Source organism: Glossina fuscipes, unplaced genomic scaffold (genome assembly GCF_014805625.2).
Source record: "Glossina fuscipes isolate IAEA_lab_2018 unplaced genomic scaffold, Yale_Gfus_2 121, whole genome shotgun sequence".
Lineage (NCBI taxonomy): Eukaryota > Metazoa > Arthropoda > Insecta > Diptera > Glossinidae > Glossina > Glossina fuscipes.
This window is the reverse complement of record NW_023998464.1, coordinates 6,450,865-6,471,827: the sequence shown is the minus strand read 5'-3', so window position 1 is coordinate 6,471,827 and position 20,963 is coordinate 6,450,865. Positions and strand designations below refer to the sequence as shown.

The 20,963-nt window shown below is 33.8% G+C and overlaps 1 protein-coding gene across 1 annotated transcript in view; it reads left to right on the top strand.

The window, feature by feature from the left end:
* The window catches only part of LOC119640358 (UPF0047 protein YjbQ-like), a 44,102-nt gene that overhangs the window by 13,458 nt on the left and 9,681 nt on the right, over positions 1–20,963 (top strand). The window lies entirely within an intron of this gene.

The following is a 20,963-nucleotide window of genomic DNA, read 5'->3' as shown; positions in this document are numbered from 1 at the left end:
GTTCACTTCGACTAAATCGATTACAGAATCTCCAAGAAAAATTTGTAGGTGGCCTGTGAGAAATGCATGTTTTGTGATATATCTCGGGCAGAATAATTCTAATAGTTGGGTCAATATTTAATGATGTTAAGGGAAAAAAAAATTTATTTGCAAATTTCCATTTCAAGGATGGCGCAATCATCATAACGCTAACTTTTCGTTGCCTTCTTTAAAGAGTGATTAATCAAAGACCTTTAAGATAACCTTCAATTTTCGCAATCATTTTATTTTGGGATCTAAATCCTTTCGTTGAAATATCCGTTCGAAATTTTCAAATAGATAATAATCGCTGAGTACTAGATGGGGAGAATATGGTGCCATCGGTTCGAACCTCAATTCATCAATTAGTTGGGAAACCTTTGTTTTGACAGTGAACAAAACAAGAGAAGGATCTTTACTAAAATCGCAACAACTCGTAAACAAGTGATTGAAATCACATGAAATTATCATGCACGTCATTTGAGGATAGGCACTTTTTAGAAAGAGTATAAGGTTTTTTTTCATAAATGATCCCTATACACAAGTCCGGGAAATTATTGATCAACGTTAAATCATTGGTTAAAGTCGCATTTAATAACGTAGCTGAAGTGCACGTCGCTCAAACTCAATTAAGCACAATTAATTGAGTTTTCTACAAAAAGTCATTTATATGATTAATCCTTTGTAGAATGGTTATTCCGAGATCCCGTTGAAGTATGGAAAATCAGTAATATCTACGCTGTCGCGCATTATTATATCAGCCTATCCTCTCACTACTATTCTACGTTTTCTCATAATTTAAACTCTAGATCAACATAAATGTATCCTCTTATTAAACCTTTTTCGAGTAAATATACAACGAGTGCAGAAATACTTAATTTCTTGAAAAATTGGAAAGTGCCCACATCTTAATGTGCCCCATACGAACAGAGATCCGTTCTTCTTTACCTTGTTATTTAAAAAAATAGTCGGTGAATTCCGTAACCTTCTGTGCGAACTGAATTATTTGACTAATGGTTATGATGGCATTTATAGTGAGTTTACAAAAAAGGCTGAAGATTGTAATTTGTACGCATTTTTGTGGTTGGTTATGTCATTTGTGGGGTTAGATTACAATACTTCCGAATGGATTAGCATCATAAATAATGATCAGAATTTACTAAAAGTATTATCCGTTTCAATCGTGATTCGTTGTAAGTCGAATACAAAATCTGCCTCCTTTTAATTTGAAGTCTTTTCAATGACCAAGGAGGTCGTCTAAGTTCTGCAAACACATGTACAAAACACGTAATATACGATATTATAGTCAATACATTGGCTAGCCATGGTAGTATAAAAAATGATTTCGTATATAATTGAGCAGAAAATTGGATAAAACACAATAAATACTTAAGAAAGCCATACATCATAAGTTAATAGATGGTTATTATATCATTTATATATATATATGAACAAGTGTAGTTTAAGAGTATGTATTGACCCAAAAAAAAAAAAAAAAAAATTCAACTGAAGTCTATTCACATATACACGTACAAATATTGCTATTGCATACACTTAGAGTACATACCTACAAGTACATAGCAAACAAATCATATTACCTGACAAACACAAATCACAGCCATGCAGGTGACATTTCATTATCGATTTGCAGACAATAAAAAAAGAAGGAAAATGAGAAAAAATAGTGAAATAAATTTTTCCTTTAATATTTAAATCGAATCTTGGATACCCTTGCTGGCATTAACCCATAGAAAGGAAGTGCTTGAGTAATTTTGCGAATTTACAAAAAATTTTATGTGTCTAGGGAAAATCGACGTCTTCTAGAAGAATGCATGCATATAAAATGCAGAGAATAAACAGGGGAGGAAGGTTTCATAGGCTTTGCAGCCGCTCGTGGATAATTACTATCTAACAAAAGTAAGCCCAAAGTAATTTTATGAAGTACGGCCAGATCAATCGGCAGTGACCTTTTTAAGTAGTTTAATTATTATGTAGGATTGTTTAACAGCGAACGACATTTATTCTCAAATCCCGCCTTTGACTATCATGTAAATTATATATAATAGTGGATGAAAAATTGTTAAATGTTCGCTTTTTATCTCAAGTTTTATGAATTTGGGATTTTCCACAAAAGAAAGCCAACACCTGGCTTTGCTCGAGAATACATGTACTCTACAAGATCTCCGATAAATATATCTCGCCTTTATAACCAGAACAACAATTTTAGCAAACCCACGTTCTTCCTTTTGTGACGCACATGATAAGTACATATAAATCTTGGAATTCAATTCAGGTTTTTTTCAAATGTTTTTATCTCTTTCTCGGCAAATTCGTAGCTAGGTAAACCATCAAATGTAGAACATTTTTGAATTGACATAATTCTTGAAATTACTCATTATTTATAAAGTTGTGAATGTGTATCAAAGTTTGTTGAGGACATTTTACTCCTCCTTTAGCAGTTGTTTTTTGCTAAATATATATAGACTGCTATCAAAATAATGTTTTGAAAATTTCATTATTCCTTCGAGATTATTACTATGGCTATAAAAAAATATCTAAGAGTGTATTTTAGTTTCTTTTAAAGTTTACAATTCGTCTACGGATGTAATGCAACATTTTTTAATATTTTTTTGTAGTTTAAGATTTTATTAAGAGTTGCCAGAGATGGATAAACCCACTGTGAGATAAAAATATTCAAGAACATCCATCTTGGATTTATCGACATAAATTACATAAACTACAATAATTTCAGAAATAGCGATTAGCAGTTACTAGCATATATGGACGAAGGCTAAAAGTCTAAATGATTGCTTGGCCTTTCATATTGCCTTGCATACTATATTTTCGTGTTTTGAAATCTTCTCCGTAAAATAGTTGCAAATATAATAAAGAAGAATAAAAAAAATGTCTTGCTGTATAACAAAACAAGAGAATGGTGGTTGATATCGGAGCGTTGTTAATGCAAATGTTTGCAGTCGTCTTCATGTTAAATGTCATTGGAAATCTACTTCTTGCTGTCAATATGACGTTAATAATGTAAACGAATTTCTAAGAATTTCTTTGCACTTCTGCTTAATGCATGTAATAGAAAATATTTCACAAGCTGTGCTGTAGAGTGGCCGACAAAGTTAACTTTCGATTAAAGTGGTATTTAGCAGTTAATCGAAAAATAAGAATGAATTGAGCATTTATCTGTCTTTTTTGTTCAACGATTTCTCCAACTGTTCAAAATATGCTTCAGTTTCGGTCATCACCCCTTTATTAGTGCCTCTTGTCTTTCCGGAGACTATTTTTTCGAATAGTCGATATCGCCGAAAACTAAATTTGGAGAATGCGGTGGACCTGGAATTAGCTCTTGGTGCAATTTGTGCAACTATGCCAATGTTTTGGTCAAATTGTAACATGACGCATTGTCTGTATGAAAGAGCGGTTTTCCTTCTTCATTTGGGTCCGATTTTTGCAATTTTGTCACTCAAGCACGCTAATAATGGTATGTAATATACACTATTGACCCCCTGTCACTTTCCAAGATAATCGATGAATATTATACCATGCGCGTGCCAAAAAGCGAACGTCACTTTTGCACTTTTGGTGCCTTTGGACGGTTTTCACCGGTCAATCGTTCACTTGGCTGCCTGGTGATTTGACGCTGGAATGTAGTGATAAAGCCATGCTTCAATCTGATTATCAACATGTTGTTTGATCGAAAGTGAGAAAACGCGATAACCACGAGCAAATTTTTTTCATACATACACATAAAATAGTAAACACAGTGTCGTCTAATATCACTTAGACGTCACTTATTTTATGCAACTTCATTTTTCCATTGAGCATTCGGGCAATCAAAGCGTTCAGCATCATTAGTTCTTGTACGGCCGATTTAAAATCAGTAAAGTACTTCTCTACCATTTGTCCCGACGGAAGAGAGTTCAAACAACACTTATCAAGCCATTCCCCATTAAAAAGCAATGCATTATCAATACACTAAATTCAAACTTTTCCATTGTTTTAGAAATTACAAAAGTAGCGTGACGAAAACCACTTGTTCTCGAAACATCATAAAATGTTGACACCTTTCGTTTGATGATCGGCACTATTTAAAATCAAATTAGTTTGTCAATCCTGTCCAATGTCTGCAAGACGTCCTATGAACTTATTGAGTAAAGTGTTATCTATTTCCGTTAAGTCATAAGAAATCCGTATCCTCCACCCGGAATTCCTTCCGATCACCGTCTAGCCGACAAGCACGGATATATGGCTGGACAAACATAAAAAAACTTGTTTTCAGCGATAAGACCAAACCGTAACTTCTCTAACAAGCATTTAACAAGCGAGATTAACTTATATATCCAAGCTAGCACGCTTATCTAATATGGTTTAGTAAACAAATCTTCTTATATTAGTTTGGAATGCCGTTATACGGATAAAAATTAACTGATTTGATAGGTGGTAGAAAAGCATCCCTTTCCTCAGCATTAGTGAAGTGCAGGCGGTCGAGAAAATCTTCCCGTCGGAACTATTTTCAATACCGTCCGTCCTCAAGCCAAAACACGTCAGTATACGAAAGCCAACAAGACGGATAGACGGAGAAACAAGTTTAGATCTGTCCAGAAAGTCATTCTGTATCGATCGGTATAATAAAGGGTGAGTCTATTTCAAGTTTAAACAACACACATAACCTAATACCACGTGGGGTGTAGGGCACAACAAGCAGACGGAAATATTTAATTAAATTTTCATTTTATTAAATTAAATTAAAAGTTTTGTTTTACTTATAGCTTGAAATAGAATAAAAGTTTTTAAACCAAATTTGCTTTCCAATAAATAATATGTCTATTGGCGAGTTGTTTAGGGATAGAGAAAAGAAAAAGCCATTTATCTATATATCAGCAGGCACGTTCAAGTACAAACAATTATACGTCAGAGTCAGGATTATTAGAATTCAATATGTTGTCATGTATTTTTCTTTTCATTCTCTTTATATGGTAAAATAATCGCTTAAAGGCATTTAAAGCGAAATCACTATTTAACTAACATGTGAAGTGTACTTTTGGCAAATAAAATTTTTAGCGCCTTTTTTCTTTTCTTCCTTTGCCCATGCATGCATTCATATGTTTTGTTGGTGTGGAAGACCGATCGATTTTCATATATTTGAGATTTATTGTTTGTCTATTTGTTCGCAGGACGTTATAAATACATATATGCTTATAACTAACAAATATTTGGTGTATGTGTGACGATACATATGATAGTGTGTGAGCATGTAAACTTTTCTGCTTACCATAGTTTTCACATTTTTTAATTCTTTTTTATGCTTTTTTCTATTATTTTTCCCCATTAATATTAAGGTTAAGTTTTTCTTGAATGTGCTAAATGTAGGTTTGCCGTGTATGTTTGTGTGCATATATATGTGCGTGTGTTTTTAATTTTACCAAAACTGAAAATGAAAAAAATGTTGTAATAATCTGAAATTGTTTTAAATTGAGGTTAATGTACATGTATTTCTCTAGGTTCTGCGATTTTGTTCTGTCACTACTGACATGAGAGAGAGTATATAGTAATGCAAAACCTAAATAAACTCAAATGGATTATATTTCTTTTTCTCTGACAAATTAAAGAACAAGTAAAAGTATCCCTCCTTACGAAACCTGATCCAAAATTTCATTACCACAAACTTAGTTGAGAGAAAAATATTCTACACATTGTTTTATTAAACTGTGTCAAAAAACTATTGAGATTATAAAAATAAAGCATTTTTTGGGTGACCATAATAGTGTATACGATCTTTTTCAAAGCAGTTTTACAGGTAGGATCCAGGATATATATATACATACGTACATACATTTGCAAGCCACATTGCCTTCTGTTAATTAATTTCATTGAAACTAGGGTGGAGTCCTTATGCTACAAAGCTTGGAAAAGCTTTGTTCACGTAAACACTCTTGTCTATCTTAGCAAAATGTTCGTTCTAAACAAAACTGACTATGGTTACACCATAAATGCCAACAGTAGCACGTCGTACATGAGTATTTTGAAATCAGCTTATCATTAAGTGCTTAGAGCTAGCTCGTTTGGGTTCCGAACGACATCCATCAACAACATCGTTGTCGACACCGACCTTCCAACATTACAAAATAGAGTATACGAGGTAAAAAGGAAAATCATTCCGGCGCTGTTCAATTCTGGCAATTGAATATTCGGCGAAGATGTTGAAAAGAATCAAGACATGTCATCCGCAATTAACTATGGTTCTGACTAAAAAGTTGTACCAATCCGCGATAATCTGTTAGGCAAAATATGTAAAAAATCGAATTCAATAATGAAAAGATGCATTAAATTCGTCCGAAGGTATTTCCGCGATCAGACACTGAACACTGATTGTTAGGAGAATATTAACAACAAGGTCCGTAAAAATATCCTGCTTTAGGGTGGGCGAGATCAACTTTTGTTAAAGTCCACTATGGTCTTACATCTTCCATTGCCCACATTCAATCTTCTGCTTTTGATATCTGAGTTTCCATAACGTAAAGATACCACATTCAAGACAGACGGTTAGACAGAAATTTTTCTTTAAAAATACTAACATTGCCAACAGCAAAGTAAATTCTATTTCTCTAGATTATTGTTAACAGAATCTTCATATCGACAGAAACTTATATTAAAAGAGATTTTTGTTTTTTAGTCCATTACAATTCGCTTTCCATCCTCCATACGCTCGTACTTCATATTCATCAAAGCAATTATTAAGATAAATATGCGCCGCTATTTCATGATGCCCACTGAAATAAATGTAGAATTAACAACCTCAGCTTGCCGCGTTTTACCCCCCGAGCGCTAACGCTTCATATCCACCTCAAGCAAATTGTCAAGAAAAGTGATAATACGGACGCCTTAGTCGTCAGATTGACGACATAGTTCTGTTATATTTTCATTTAAATTCTTGCAGAAGTTCATTTCACATAACTCTCTTAATAGCCTGACAGACTTCTCTTAAAATATTTCGTTTGTGCCTGTGCAAGTTAAATCGTGCCTTCACACCATTAAATTTGTAAGCACAAAATTATGTTTCCTTTAAATATACTGGAGGGCCTATTCAGCATTTGCGGATGCATGTAACACCCACATGTACTCAATGTAGGCTCACCTTTCATTATCCCATACGATTCAATATTATTTTTTGAATCGATTTTAGTCTGTCTGTCCATGTAATTGATGGCTCACCATCTACTTTTGTATTTTAGATTAGAGCAATTCATACTCACAATCTTACAACGCCTTTATATGCAAAATATTTTCTATTTTGTAAAATGCAAAAATCGCTGAGTAATAGTATTTTGCCCATTAAATTAATAAGAAAAAGTTGGAACGGATGGAATGATATTTTTAAAGCCCTTTATTTTGCTTCTGTTACGAGAGTCCAAAACAATTTAATTTTTAAGTTTTTGTAGCGCAATTGGATCCATAATAGTAACTTGGTATAAGACCAAATTTAGGCTACATAGCCCTTTTTTTAAAAATCTACTCCATGTAAAGGTTCTCGAAATGTGAAGTGAGTAAAGTTTTCATATCGCAACATAGTCGAGTTCCTATTATGAAAATAGGTGAAAAATGATAAGGTCTTTAGGAGTTACATTAAAATTCATGTTTGTCTTAAAGCGTAAGCATACTGTGAATGGCTGCAGTTTTGAAAGTCTAAAATGCTATCCTGCGTGATCACTAAATGATCTGGTAGTTTGAAAATAAGGAGCGAGCTGCAGAGGGTTTCGAAAGGGATATACTTTGAATTTTCGATTGGACGAAGAAAAAAAAAGAAGAAAAGAACGGGAAAAGGCATACATGCGGGTGGACGTTGATTAGGTATTGAATAGTTGCCGTACATTATAGTGGTCCGCCAAAAGTGGAAAGATTTTTCTGAGCGTACAAAATATCTTATTTGCGGTTTTACATCGAAGATTCTCGCAAGACAAAAAAAAGAAGTAGAACATGGGAGCATAGACAGATAGAAAAAATGTCAATATGGAGCAATGCAAAGATAAGCAACGATAAGATAAAGTGGATTCATTTGAAAGGAGATGGCCAATAGAATCATAGAATAATCATGGTGCGGATATAAATGGTTCTTACAATGTAAATTTTATGATAATCCTTAGCATGTCTTTCGATTGCAAACCTTAAGAAGAGGAATGTGTTTGAAGTATAGTATCTTATATTGGCAGCTGAATCGTCAAATAATGTCCAATACTTAGACAGTTATTGCTTGGACAATTTTAATACATTTTCACACGATGTCTGTTTAAGCTTTGGCCCAAACATTTGGAAAAAGTTAATGAATGTGTTCTGTAAACGTCTGTCCAAGCGCTCCACTACAAATATATAATTAATAAAAAAATTGAGCTTTCGAGTTGTTTTCGAAATACCTACTATTCTTTGAAATTATCAAGCATTCACTCAAGATACTCTAATAGTAAATGTATGTACTCTATGCCCTCTTTGTAATAGCAATTTTCTTTTTAATTGTAGTTTGCACAATTTTCTTGCTCTATGACGCTCTCCTTTGTAGCCTACGATTGTGTAATTACTACTTGTCTTCTTGGTCAATATGCTAATCATTTTGTGCTGCCAACATCAAATAGTTACTGTTTCTTCTATTCCTTCACTTTCAACCTAACGTAGATTGTTTTTAATAAATTATTAGCAGCGAGTACTTTATAAAAAAGCAACTTAAAACCTTATAGTCTGTCAAAGTTGTCCTTGTACTACCTTACGCCCATCGGCTAATACAGGACTTCATTCATTTTCGTCTTAAACTACCGGAAATTTATTATTATTATTATTATAAATTTCGCCAGAGAAATAAATTCTAAGACTAAAAACTGTTAAAAGCGCTAGCATCTAAGGCTATCGGCTTTTATTAAAAACTCTACCGTACTGGAGACTCGAACCCACGACCATCGAGTTGCTAGTCGATATTCCTCGCCTTCGGCCATTCAGGCGGATTACCGGAAATTTAATTTGGTTGCTATGTGAGGGTTCATTTATCTGGAAAGGATCCAAGCTTCGAGCAGAGTTTGCTCAAACTTAGTAAAATGATTTTTATTTTTCTAAAAAGAACTCGTTATCCTTCGTACGTTTTCATTATAAAGAGTCCGAATATTGAACTCATACCATTCGTCCATTCTGTGCTTAATAAATTTTTGTGAAAAATGCCTATTCCGGATAAACTTTCTTCATAAATTGCTACAAGTTTTTACATAACGGCTTATAATAGGTGCTTGAATCCCTGACCCTTCTTTACATAAAATGACAGTTGCCCATTTAGTATTAGACGCTAGTTATGGAGCCGAAGTTGCATTTTCAACATTCATTTCTTTTGTTGTTTGATTTAAAGAAATCTGCTGCCGGAACCTATAAAAAACTTTTAGAAGCTTCTTGTGAAGCTGTTTCATCATTTCTCAATTGCAAGTTTTGGTTTCAACGGTTTCAACGGTTTAAAAATGACGATTTTGATTTTATGCCAAAGAACGGCTCGGAGGACCAAAAACATTGCATGAATTGCAAGACTTATTGGATGAAAAACTGCTCAAACTCTCACACAACTTTCGAACAGCTTAGCAGTTGATGAATCAACTGTTTCTAGGTGCTTACATCCGATGGAAAAGGTCCAAAAGGCAGGGAGATGACTCCGACGCGAACTGACTGAGAATGCCATTTCGAACCGTTTCAATATAGCGGTTTCATTGCTTGCCAGGCAAAAAAAAGATTTTTCTGCGGAGTATTGTGACTGGCAATGACAAGTGAATCTTCTTCGACAATTCCAAGCGCAAAATGTTATGGATTAGTCCAGAAGAGCCATCCGCATAGACGCCAAAGCGGAATACAGTTCCATAAAGTTGTGCTTTGCATATAGTGGGATTAGCAAAGTGTAGAGTATTACGAGCTTCTAAAACCGAATGAAACTATTACTGCAGATGTCTATCGACGTCAGATGAACAGATTCAACGATGTATTCTTGGAAAAGAGAGCAGCAATAGCCGCTAAAATGGCTATCACACGAATTGATTGAAAATGCGGTTTTGGTGACTTGTTGCAAGGGTTATGAAGGATACACTATTGCAGCTCGATAGAAAGTTTTGCCGCACCCAACGTACTCACCAGTCATGACGCCTTTTGAATACAACTTGTTCAGATACATGCAGGGTGATTTGGCTGGCACACCGTTTCGCAATACCGAAGAAGTGCACAAACGGGCCGATGATTGGATCGCTGCCTACGCAATATCTTTCTTTCGATACAGTATCGCCATGTTGCCAGAAAGATGGGAAAAGGTGAAGAAAATTATGGAAAATCTTTTGATTAAAACATAGTGTACCAAATTTTCTCAATAAACGCCTTTTCTACGGGATAAAATAATCTCAATTATTGCAAGCGTTTAATACTTTATAATAATTGTTGTTTGGGGCGGGGGTTAAGAAACTTGTCCGTTAGCTAATGGCCCTAAACATATGCTTAAATCCAATCAGTAATTATTTCCAATATAGTAAAAGATCAAGTCTATTCAAACGTTGCATACGCCTAAGCAAAAAAACTGAACATGCAAACCACAAATCGTTTATGATATAAAAAGCGAAGAACACATTTATATGCGGCTTAGATCGGATCTTGTAATAAGTACTGCTTATTTGTTCTTATTGTTTTTATGCTTTTTGAAGTAGGAGAAAGTCACATTTATATCAAATGCTTAATTTTAACGATTTTTCAAGAAAAATTATCGATTTTTTCATTTAGAGTATGCGCCCGTGCAATTCCATTATTAAGGGAATTTGTGTAACCGTCAACACGAAAAGACTTAAACCCTGTTATTCCTTTCTAGGACAAATGTAATCTTAGCTAACACATTCTTATTTCTACAAATGTGTTGTTGAGGCATCTTATTTTTACTGTCATCCTCCACGCACTGTCTTACAACGTATGGCTCGATGGACTGGAACAAATCCATCAATTTGGTATAAAGGATATAGACAAACTAATCAACGTATCAGAGTGGTAGACGTAACAAGTTAAATGTCTGCAGTTTAGGCGGTCTTCTTTTACTAACATGTGATAAGGGTGTCCAATGACAATTCCGTTCTAAACTCATCTTATAAGCGTAGCATGCTTTTTAAGCAGAAACAAACTATTACTTTATTACAAAGCGTAAGCACATAATATGTGACGAAATGGAGAGATTATTGTACAGATTTCGAGTGAGAGTCGATCTTTAGCCAAGTAAATTTTGCAAATCGAAAAAGATGATTTTTTAAATTAACTTCGAAGACGCAAAGAAAGGAAATTTAATTTGAGGAGATGAGACGATTTGGTTGTACGTAGGTGGGCATAAAAACGGGCGAATATACCCAGCTACATCACTCCCTCCTTAACAAAGAACTTGCTTGCTTCTATGACGAGCCTAATATGCTTCCTGAAGGCATATAAAAAAAATAGAACGAAAAAGAAATCAATAAATATGTCTCGACCTCAATTAATTATAACCATAATTAAGTGTTGTTATCGCCTTTATTACATATTCACAAATATCATAAATATTTTTTCATAGACATAATAGATGTTTTATGAAATTAGAAAGAATACAGACGAACGAATGTCTTGTTTAATGTGAAAACTATCTACCTAAGGAGAAAATATATTGAAATATTTGAATATTCTGCATAGTTAAATGTATTATACACCATTGTCATTTGTATTTCCGAATGTTCTAATAAGTTCATAAATGTACTACACATTCCTCCTCGTAAATATGAAAATAAACGAAAAAATGAAAAAACAAATAACACTGCAATACGGAGCACTGTTGTACGCACCTTGATCCACTCATTTCGAGCGAAACTTTAGCATTCATTCATTTGCACGTACAACATATGTATGCAAACTAATAGAAAAGTGCACTTGTATGTGTATGTGCGCATATACATACAAGATGAGATTTGCATTTGTCATATATCTGTCAAAGAGTTCGAATTCAACTTTATCGCTCTTTCTGTCCCCTCTTTCTCTCTCTCCCTTTCTCCAATAAGTGCGTTTATTTAAGGGTTCGCTAACATATGCATAACAGAGAGGTGCTATTACGGTTGTTTATTACTACTCTGTATACGCTTGTGTGTTTGTTTACATATCCGCACCTCTCCGCTAGTTAACTAATGCTATTTGCATTTTGAGTTTCACCAGATACGCTATCGTTGTTGACATACAAATGAATGATTTCCGTAACCAAAACCAAAAAAACAAAATATACAATTTTTAAACGCTATAGCTGGCTTTTGCTTTTCCTGGGATTTATATCTTTTTGAATTGAAATACCCCATAAAATTGAGGTTAAACTTTTTATGTTGCCCGCGATAATTTTCTTCTTTCGGGTTTTCCCTCTTCATTCCCACACCTTTCTTTTACGTGTCTCCGAGTGTATTAGACAAGTCATATTAGTAATAAATTTTTCATAAAATCTTAATATCTGTAAATAATTCGGAAAGAGGAAAAGATAAAGTAAATAGCAGAAAGAGATTGCGTACAGCTGAGATGAAATTCTTCGATTTCCTTCTCAAACTTGTTTTTATAACTAAAGAGAAAATGACACTTACGTAATAAGGCGAGGTGTTTTCAAGAAATCTTCCTTAGATATATGCATTTGTGCCAGCTCTTTTTCCAATTCTCGAAGCACTTCTGATATGAGCTGTTTAGCATGGCGCTCTCTACCTCCTTGATCGTAGCAAAACTCCGTCCTTTCATGGGGCTTGTCAGTTTTGAGAACTGGAATATCTCGCAATGGCCCAACTATTGTGAATGCGGGGCTGCGCCCTGATTACGGCGTTGATTTCGGCCGAAAATTACGAATGAGCGCTAGTTAGAATTTAGCAATTTCGGAAGCAAAAAAAAAAAAAAAAAATGCGTGGGATGAGCCAATCAGTATGCCGACAATCCCCAGCAACTTCTCTAATAGTGATTCCACGATTCTCCATAAGTTTCTTTACTACTTCAACGTTTTCATTAGCTGTTGACGTGCTTAGGCGTCCACGGCGGGCATCGTCATTCATATCTTCTCGACCCTCTGTAAAGAGTTTGTCCCACTTGTAAAGATTTTTTTTTGGCTCAAGTAGACTCGCCCAATGCCATAGTCACAATTTTGGATGAGTTAGAGCACTTAATTTTATTTTTCAGAAAAATTGTAGTACGAAGTTTTTGATCTATTTTTTTCGATCGCAAACAATCGTCAAAGGTGCTAAACGCATCTAACCTATGTATCTGTCAGAAACAACATTTGTTGGGGACACGTGCAGCAACATAAAAAAAAAATTCAACAACCGAAATTTGAATTTTTTTTGAATGTCGCTTATAAGTCAGGCAAGGCCGGCGAGTCGATTTTGGGGTATTATTTGATAATAAGGTGGTTTTTAATTTACGCACACATGAAGTTCTATAGAACTTCGTATAATCTTCATTTTTAAGGACCTCATCCATTGAATTCGCAACCAAGAGACAGATTCGTCCACGCTATTCTTTGCCCTTCTTGTCGTTGACTGTTCTAGTGATTTCGTCGAAATAAATCCGGCTGCGACATTCGTTCTACCGAAAATCTATTTCTTCTTCTACACTTTTCTGTCAATTCACAATAATGCTCGAAAGAGAAAGTTTTGGATGCGGGAGCGTTTTCTGCAAATCAAATGAGAATACATCGGCAAGACAATTCCTAGCTCGTTCGGCATATTGTAAGTGCAAACCATGACTTTGTCTAAGATGTCATTTCTCTTCCTCATTACTGCATGCTTTGATTTTTCCCTTCAGTAAATCGCATTTTTGACGTGTATCAAAAGGAGGAGTGTGGAAATTTGAATATTGTCCTGTAGATTCACTGCTTAAAAATTGTTTGTTTATTTTTCTCACATTTCTCTACATGTAGGGTATAAATTTTACGAATATCAAATATTTTCGACCAAGTATGTGACGAGTTCTGGTGTAGTTGACTTAGAACACTTTCGTAATTAACATGAAATGAATTCCTTATAATGTTGAAACTACAACCGCTAATTAATGGTTCATTTTTGACGATATCGTAAGAATTACATCGAATTAATTTGGTTTAAAGTAATGTGAAATAACTGATATTTTTGACGATTTTTTTTAAATTTTGACTTGGACTATTTTCATAATCATGGGCACATATACGTTTTCGTAATAAAATGCCAAAAATTATACCTTGCTTCCGTGTAGATGGGTACTTTTTATGGTAGGCGTTGTGTCCGAGTGAACTCAAAGCGTGAACTCACCTAGTCGACATTAAGCAAATGCAATTGTTTCTGCTCAAAGTTCTTATTATTCTTCATCTATTTGCGTCTTAACGTACCGTAAATCACACCTCTATATGACATGCCGCCAAAGAAGATGATCTACGTCGTTCGAAATTGATATAGTTAATTTTTATGTTATGAATTATTAATTTAGACCAACTTTCTTTTTGAAATATTATTAATTAGGCCGTTTTGCCATATGAAGGCTCACTTAGCATGAATAGGGTTATATGGGAGCAAGCCAAAACATTGGTCCATCTGAATCGAATTTTTCAGGTCAATTCAGTGTGCTATTAATCGGCGATTTTCGCCGCTTTTCTAAGATAAGGCAGAGCGGTAGCGTAAGGCATCCAATCTAAACGATTCCCAAATACGTTCGTCTGTAGGCGAAACCATATTAAGGTGTCAAAGCTCTAACTTAAATCTTTTCAGAGAATTATTATGCACCGATCGTTACAAAAAAGTCTAGTCTGTTGTAAGTATTTTTGGGCGATACAAACATTTGTACAAATATGATAGACCTGCTGGTACTAAGGGCGTGGTTTATTCATTTTTTGTTTTAGTTTGTATGATTAGGTCTGTTATCTTATAGACTTATATACCAGCAACGTGATCAAAATTTTTAAATTCACAATCTTACAATTTTTTGATTAGATTCAATTATTTGATGATTTTTTTTGCTCACATTTTTGATTTATAGGTTGGTTGCGGAGTAATTGGTGATGACTGTAATTTTTTCAGTTAAGTTATATAATGAAGTTCGCTGTTTTCTCGACAATAAAAGCATAAAGAGACTAATAGTGCTTACAACTAAAAACACTAAAATTGGCATGAAAAGCAATAATATACTTAACGTTAGAGGGAAATTCATAAATTGCTTACTTAACATAATATATCCATATACGTGAAATAATATATTTGAAAAGTAACATATTATTACTCTAGTCATAGTCTAGTACTTAATAACGAAATCGTGTATTTAACATAGCGTAAAGCAATTGATTAACATAAGTATTTGTGCATTGTCACATATATCTCATAATGTAGACCAAAGATATACTTAACATAACCATAACATTCCCAGCAAGAGCAAGTAGTTTAGAGAAAGAGGTTGTTAAATAAATAAAGTAAGATTCTTTCTATGATAATATAGCAAGCAATAAATTGTCATAATTTACACGAATACAAACATTTCGCGATGCGAACGCTTCATATAACCTGTCCGAAAAATTGAGCATATATATGGGAAGCGTAAGCTTAGGATGTAGAAAAAATCAACTCTTCAGTATGTATTTCTTTATGTGGCTAACAAATAGCTGTCATATTTATTATATATCCTGCGGTGGGCATAACAATAACAACAGCCAAGACAAGCATCATAATAAATATTTGCAAATGTTTTATAATTCTTTTTAAATTGTTTGGAAATATCCATAATAATAAAATAAAGCAGAAAACCCTCGTTTCTTTGTATATAGAAACATATGTGCATCTGTGCCTGTATAACACAAGCAAGTAACATTGTTTATAATGCTGTCAGTCACTTATTCAGGCAAAGTTTAATAATATGTTCCTGTGTAGATGCATAAAAGTACACACTCTCACAACCATATACACATATGTACATATATATATATATATATATGTTTATATATATGCATATATATTTGAATGCATATGTATATTAAACTTATATAGGTGCATGTAAATATGTACACGTTTATATATACATGTATATAACGTATTCATATGGGTATAGATTAAATAAATGCTTACAAATGATCCGTAATGTATACTTTGAAAAAAATATTTAAAGTAAGTGTGCACTTAATAGGTGTGTGCGTAGGGACAGCTAATAAAAATATTTATCCAATTGCTTTTATACGCTGACATCAACAAAATTTATTTCGTTTTTTTTCATCTTTGAAGTCACTATTATTACCTCGAAATCGAAGTGCATGTGCATTATGTATTAATTTTTCACATTCCGCTTGGAAATTCAACTGTTAAAGTGTATATTACACTGGCTAGAAAAATTGTGCACGTAAGGCCGACTAAAAAAAGAAACGCGATTATTAAGATATTTTTTAAAATGGAAAGAAAGGTAATAGGTAGAAAAGGTAAAAGAATCCTTTTAAGCATACATTTAAGTATTAAACAAAAAAAAGGATTAGTTTTGAAAAATTAAACAAAAAAAAGATTTGGAGCCGTTCTGCCGAAGCAAAGCTGATCCAACAAGAAAACATCGTTTGATCGGCATGACTATACACAATGCGACGAAGGCTCTAAATATATTAATTTTTGTGTAATCGACGTGTATTTTAATGAAAATATAGATTTTTCGACCAAAAGAAGACAATCTTTTGGTAATAAATGTCATGCTATTTTAGAAACATCTAAAAAATTCGCATGAGAATAATGAAAAATATTAGAATTACAATGCTCCACGTGCTGAAAGATTATGGTTAGAGAAAATCCTGTGTTGTGGAGCCAAGTTCGGAACGTTACATTTTGGACCATTTCAAAGTTGGTTGCAGCTGTAATAAATTTGTAAATATTTTTTATTGGTTATTAACAGCATCATTTAAAGCAATAAGAAGACATTAGACACTTGACCACAGAAATGAGGTTAGAGGATTAATTTCTTTGGATTCAATGAATTTATTATTATTTTATTATATTTTTAAGATTACCCAGCACACTTTTCATAATCACAGATAAGGCTGCAGGGTCGGCTTCATTTGGTTCCGAAATGGTACAAGGAGAAACTAAGCAGGAGAATTTCAAATCAATAAGTGAAAAAGTCTGACGTATCCGTAATAAGAATGTAGATGGAAAACGCTGCGAATGTCCCCTAACGTTTGGAATGTAGTGAATTCATAGCTCACGGTGACCTGTGTTCCTACACAAAATTCTTGAGGGCAATTAACGCGTTTAAATCTCTTGGGGCCGTTTCTATACATAATAATTTGATACGAAGTAAGAACGCTGTACTCGACTTTAGACGTAGTTGTGAATTGTTATCTACGTTTTATCAGAAGTAAAGGCGACAAAAGGACGATGGTAATAATTTTCATCACGACTGTTTATATGACGATAGGAACTCGTGGTATGCCGCATATCATAAGTACTTTCTTACACTATCATTGCAAATGCATTACTTTGCTGGTTTTTATTTTTTCGTTATTCGCATGCCCAATTCTGTGAGGACATAGAGAAACAAAAAGTGGGCGCCGTAACCTCTGTAAACAAAAGCGTTGTTGTTGTACGAGCACAAACAAAAATATACATAAGGAAATTGCAGTTAATGGAAATAAATATCTGTCTAATTTAGATCAATCACTTTTTTTAAACCGTGTTGAACTGAACACATGGTGTAATATGAAAATTTGAAATCAGAATCAGGTGAAACGTTATTTTTTATAGTTTTTACGACAACTTCTTTGCTGGCATAAAGAGGATTACAAAGAAAATGGAAAACTCAGAGAAACGCCGTTGTTTAGTTATAAAGACGGCAATGTTAATCAATAGTAACTGATGTTTCGACAAAGTGTCGTCTTGTCTACTTTTGCCCATTTTTCCATTGTCTATACGTTGATGTATGTATACCCTAGCACACATTTACGTAAATATTTATAACGGAATCAGACGAAAGTTTTTTAAAAGAACTCAGCATTCTTTTCGATCTTGCCTTGAAATGTAAATTTACATTACTACATACACACGTATAGGCATATCAAGGCGTATACAGGCATGTAATTTATATGTTTTATGTCCAAAGTTTTAAATGTTTGTTGTTGGAAGGCTTGCTGCTTGAGCATCTACACTCAGTTTACAGATGTTTTTACTTAAGGATAAGTGTCTGTTAGGAAGAAAAATTTCAACATTCATGTCATGAGTTTTATTTTGTTTTCTATGTCGATTTTGATATAAGTGGGCCCACTAGGTAGTAAAGTTGAACTTTACTCTATAAAAGGCGTAAATTTTATAAAGTTTTTAATTAAATTCAATTAACCCATAATAGTTGTTTTGCATGTTACAATAATAACATCACCGATTAGCGTGTATTGCTTAATATTACGACACTTTTTTTTAAAGCTTCTAACTCGAAAGACACATACGAGCAAAAGCATGAGTGAGTGTGCATAGGGAAGCAAAAAAAAAAAAAGATGAAATACTAATAAAATTTTACAGAAACTGAAACAGTAATTAATTAGATATAACACCACATGCTCGTTGTATGTGATATAATATCAGAGCGTCGCTTGCTGCGATGAATACCAGTTGTCATGTAATAAAATGTTAACATTTAAGATAGGATCCGCTACTTCGCGTGCGTATTTATGAATATTTTAACTTATTAATTAATTTACGGCAACGCAACAGCAACCGGGAAAGAAGATATGAATAGCACTTCAGCGCACCCCCATACAAATGTCATAATGGGATAAATGAATAACGATCTGGAACGAAAAATTCTTGAGACTGAAAACTCTATCGCAATACGTTTTATATCTTCTAATATGGGGTAGGAGCGAGTAAATTACTTTCATTATTCTATTTATAACATTCACTTACAGCTTTTACTAAAGTCTAAAGGTACGCAGCTAAATTCCGACAGGTGTGATCCGCAGTGCTGTCTATTCGTACATTAGATAAAATCTAAAATTTGTCCTGATTATTCACGAAGTATTCATCGAGTTCGATGAGCTATGAAAAGTGAATTATGCTTTATACATAAAAGAATAGATATTGAATTTCCGACAAAAAAAAAAACACTTTTTTTAAACTCACAAACGCGGATATGCAAGAGATATGAAAGTGGTTTTCAAGAATGGCGAGCAAAACTTCATTGCTGAGATATCAATTTCCAAGAAGTTTATCATCCTGGCCGATGTTTATGAATCCATTACTACGGCCATCGATCGAAACTAGACATAATGTCAACGTCAATTAATCAACTGTTCATATACATTTATGAAAAGTTGCATAGTAACTTCGTTCTTGTTTCACAAAAATAGTCGACTAAAATTAGAAAAGATTAGAAAAGGTAAAACTTTTACCAGATAGCATAAAACAAGCAAATATCAAACGTATTCGCATAGAAGCAAATATATGGTTGTAATGGTTATTGTTATTATAGTGGTATGATATAAAAACATAATTACTGCAGTCGTTGAAAACTAGTATTTATCGTCAATGAAGCAACCAAGCAAGTGCGAAATAACTATCAGGTGTAAAAATAAGTCATGGCCCATTTTTTATGAATAAAAACGCTTATCAATAGAAAAAATATATTTGAGCTAAACAATTGTCCATTGTTGCTTACATATTTTTTTCATTTTTCTGAACGAATATGAATTTTACCCTGGAAAGACAGCTGATCTCGTGAAGCTATCTACGTAAGCATCTATTCTCAGACACGCACCAAGACATAGTGTCAATCAGAAAAAAAATGTGTCGGGTCAATATAGTGGAAACAAGTAAGTAAGGTAACATATTCCAGTTCAGTACAGTCTAAATCAACCTCTAACGCCATTTCGCACATTGATGTTATTGTTGCTGTAGTTTCCCTTGATTTTCGATGATTTTGTTTGATTGAAGTAGCTCGATTCAGCCAACAAATCCTTGAGAGAAGGGGCTTCGCTATTGACGCTAACAATTCTTCTGATATGCACCACGGTTTGTTGCGAATCGATGTATTGTGTTCACTCTTCATCACAATCCAAGATTTTGTAGCGTTCTCCTTCAAATTGAGCAAGAAAAATCGCTATTGCCGCCCTTAACGTTTTTAACAAAACTTCTGAAAACTTCATTCTGTGGTCTGCCAACAGCAAAAAGACGTTAACGATTTAATTTTATATGAACGGTTATAGGATCGGGTCTTACTTACCGGTTGTTTTGATAATTCGATTGTTGTCTGAAGCATCAAAGTCATGCGTGGAATAAACTAGAATTTAAATATTGACAGGATTGACATCTTGGATGGTAAAGTGCATTTGAGTAGGGGTTCTGAATATTTCGCCAGCCGCATACATTTTAATAATTCACTAAACATTTACGATTGCTAACACTTTTACGTTGAAATTGATTGATTTTCGATTTTATCGTCGCTATGCAAATTCAATTGGAAATAATTCATTTATATACGACATGCCGCAGAATTTGTTGGTCATTTTAATTCCGGCTGGTATTTCGACTGTTGTATCGTCTTTTTAATAAAATGGTGTAAACATCTTTCTCTTTTCTTGTACCGCATAGCATGACGATATACTAGAATCACTTGACATTTTATAACAGCAATACATACCCTTCGTAAGGCCGATATATTTGTTTGATAGAAAGCATAACAGGAATACTAAGACATATTTCATATTGAAATGTAAACTCAAAGCTTCGCTGCAGCCAAAAAAGAAATATTCGTTATCCGGTACCAGCTTTTTTTAATTAACTTGTTTAGCATAAGGGTGTGAAGATAAATTCGAATTTAACTAGTAAAGACACCTACCATTTCTGTTAACATACCGCTGTTAACGACTTAACAGAGCTCATGTTAAGTACTTACAATTGAGATATAGTTGGTTTGAAAGCCTAATCCGTCCATATTAA